General features: G+C 37.6%; 1 protein-coding gene across 1 annotated transcript in view; it reads right to left on the reverse strand.

Annotated features, from left to right (window-relative positions):
* EYS (eyes shut homolog (Drosophila)) overlaps positions 1 to 3,267 on the reverse strand; it is a 1,547,934-nt gene that overhangs the window by 21,301 nt on the left and 1,523,366 nt on the right. The gene's annotated exons all lie outside the window — the stretch shown is intronic.

Genomic DNA, 3,267 nt, shown 5'->3' on the forward strand with positions numbered 1-3,267 from the left:
GCCATTCTTTTTTTTTTTTTTTTTGAGACAGACTCTCACTTTGTCACCCTGAGTAGAGTGCCATGGTGTTATAGCTCATAGCAACCTCAAACTCTTGGGTTCAAGAGATCCTTTTGCCTCAGACTTCCAAGTACCTGAGACTACAGGTGCCTGCCATGATGCCTGGCTAGTTTTTCTATTTTTAGTCGAGATAGGGTCTCGCTCTTGCTCAGGCTGGTCTTGAACTCCTGAGCTCAGGTGATCCACCTGCCTTGGCCTCTCAGAGTGCTAGGATTACAGGTGTGAGCCACCTCCCCTGATCTATTTCATTGATTTCTCATTAAATCCTTTATGGAGGTGTACTAGGGGACTTTTAGATCATTCTCCCTCTTAGACTATGGAGATTTCTGACAATTTGTCCTGTGATATTCCTTGGCCACTGGAAGGGCATGATACTGGAGGCTTGCTTTTCTATTTTTCTTAAAATAAACTTTACAGATTTTAACAAGAGGAGGAAATGAAGTAGTGAGATATTTTTTAATTTTTGTATCTTCTAATATGGTCATGAAATTTTTAGTTTGCTTGTTACTTGGTACTATTTTCATTAGAAGCTATAGGGAGCTTCACAGAAGAGAGCAAGGTTAGAGGTTGAATCTTACCACCGTCAGTCCTCTCTGGTTAAAAAGGTAAGCAGAGTCTGTCCATAGAAACTGATTGTGAACATTTTCTGTCTACCTTCCGAGAACAGGGGGCAGGGTATTTATAGCTCAACAAGTAAAATACTTTGGGGGTGGAAACTTTAGCACTTGAGAGTCACAAATCCATTGGGCTTTTGTTTATTAATGTTATACTGACTAGGAAAGAAAAAAAATCTTTGTTGAAAAAAACACATAAATGTGTCTTTTGTAGTTCTTTTCGCTCACTGCCTTATAAAAAGTAGTAATCATTCATTTAAGACTTGATAAGAGGAATGAAATCTCACTGGACTTTGGCCCCACACCCCCTGCAATAGAGATTCTGAAATACCTGCCCCCTTTTATACATGAAGAACCTGATGTTCTGGGAAATTACTTGTCCGAAGTTCAAGGTTAGGAAATGGCAGTTGTGTCTGTTTCTTTCTACTGATACTCGGCTGCCATATCTGTTCCTTTAAATGCTCAAAAAGCTTGATGTTCATACAAACTTCAGAATTGTTATACACGCATATATACTCATATACACTTTCTCCCTGAGTACAATCTAGCAGGTTGTATTGAAAAACATTAAGATTAAGATTAAGGGAGTAAAATGTCTGTTCCTAGGAATGAGAGCTGGTGCCTATTCATTTTTCACTTTTTATGACTATTATGAAATCACAGAGATAGAGAATCTAATACACATGTCACCCCATCTCTATTAATTATCATGATGAAATTGAAAGTGGGGGAAATAAATACATAAATACATAAAACCAATTTTTTTTTTTCTGTGAAGAAAACATGTACATTACCTGCTGTGTTCCCACACGGTCAAGTGCATCTGGAAATGAGTATAGGAACACAGGAAAACACAGAGATGATTCCTGAAATCGCCATCTATTGTCCTGTAGATAAGTTCTCTACTATTAGGAAAAGTGAGGACTTTGCCAAAGCTTTTCCATGTGTTCCGAGGGCTTGAAGAATTGAACATATCCAGTAGTAAGAATTAATTTCATTAGAAATGAGGGATTCGTCAGACCATAAAGCACTCTTGGCATCAGAAAAATGTTTAAGTAATTTGAACATTTGCCTGCTTCATTCAAGATGCTAGAATGTGTGTGAGTTTCCTTACATTAGGGAATAAAAAAAGTAGAAGAAAAATTGGCCTGACGGTGGAAAAATGTAAAACAAACAAAAGGGACATTTTCGATATTTGCCAAGCTAAAAGGTAAAAACACACATGTAGAATCTAACATGGCTCAGTGTTAATGGTGTGTGATAGCTAGGACTTAAACGTATTAAAACTAATCCAAGGAAGAAAGCAATTTACCAATAATATGAAGAAAACATGAATTGAGAAGAGATTTTATGACCCAGGAAAGGTCATATGTATAGTTGTAAATCATAAATGGTAACAAGAGAGACAGCTGTAACACAGAGGGACTGAGCGAATAAGCAAGATTCGAGCACCTGGAAAAGAAACTAGACGGATTATCCAGCTTATAAAATGTTTGGGCGTCACAATTCTGCTGTAATATTTTAATGACTACTCTGGGTTGTCAAGTATTCTAACCAAATTGATATTTTATAGCATAGCAGGGTGTACATTGGGTTAATTTTCTGTTCAGAATTCTATGAGGGTGTCACAGATTTTCCGGCATCTTCTATCAAACTTTCTATCTCTTTCTGCAAAATCACCTCATTCCTCTTGCTATTCCTACCTCTATCTTCATGTGTCATCTACGTAATCTACTCATAGACACACGAATATCATATACATGTGTGTATCTATCTACACACACACACACACACCTTGGGCTAATCCTCTGAACTTTCATTATTTGGACTTTAAGCTTCAAAAGTCTGGTTTGTCCTCTCATCACATCCCTAGCCCTGTGTCTCTCATCCTATTATTGCAGTTTGTAATGGTTATTCCTTTGGAGCAATAGAGGTGCTCGTCTTGGTAAAGTTTTGGGTACTTTGTTGTGAAAACTATCACAGTCAGTTTTTATTATATTATTATAGCTAGTAAGCCGAAATAGTTAACAAATCATTTTTTTGCTTTGTGCTATATGTGCTAGAGATTAAAAAATAATGAACAAAACCAGGCCTGGTTACTGCCTTCAGCTGTATGAAAGAGAATCAGGACAGGCTTCACTAACTGAGGAAGGTTTGAGTTGAGATCTAAAGGCTAAGTTGAATGTTAGTAACTGGTTAGCAGCTGGAAGATGACATCATTTTAGGCAGAAGAAAGAGTAGATGCAAAATCTGTACTCCAGGAAAGAGTGTGGCATATTCCAGGAACAAAAAACCACCATTTCTTAAAGATCAAGATCTATCTCTAATGATATTATAAAAGAGAGTGATTTCCACAAGCCGGACACAGCCATTATGTCATGGTCACACCCTAGGTCACTGCGTCACTGGAATTCTGTCCTTCAATGTCTTCTATTTATCAGCAATTTGACTTTTGGAGAATTAAACACATATGAAATCTCAAGGAACATAAGAATACAAATGTTTGTATTAATATATTTGATAGGGCGGTGCCTGTGGCTCAAAGGAGTAAGGTGCCGGCCCCATATGCCGGAGGTGGTGGGTTCAAACCCAG

Source organism: Otolemur garnettii, unplaced genomic scaffold (assembly GCF_000181295.1).
Source record: "Otolemur garnettii isolate 467f Iridium unplaced genomic scaffold, OtoGar3 scaffold00035, whole genome shotgun sequence".
Classification (NCBI taxonomy): domain Eukaryota; kingdom Metazoa; phylum Chordata; class Mammalia; order Primates; family Galagidae; genus Otolemur; species Otolemur garnettii.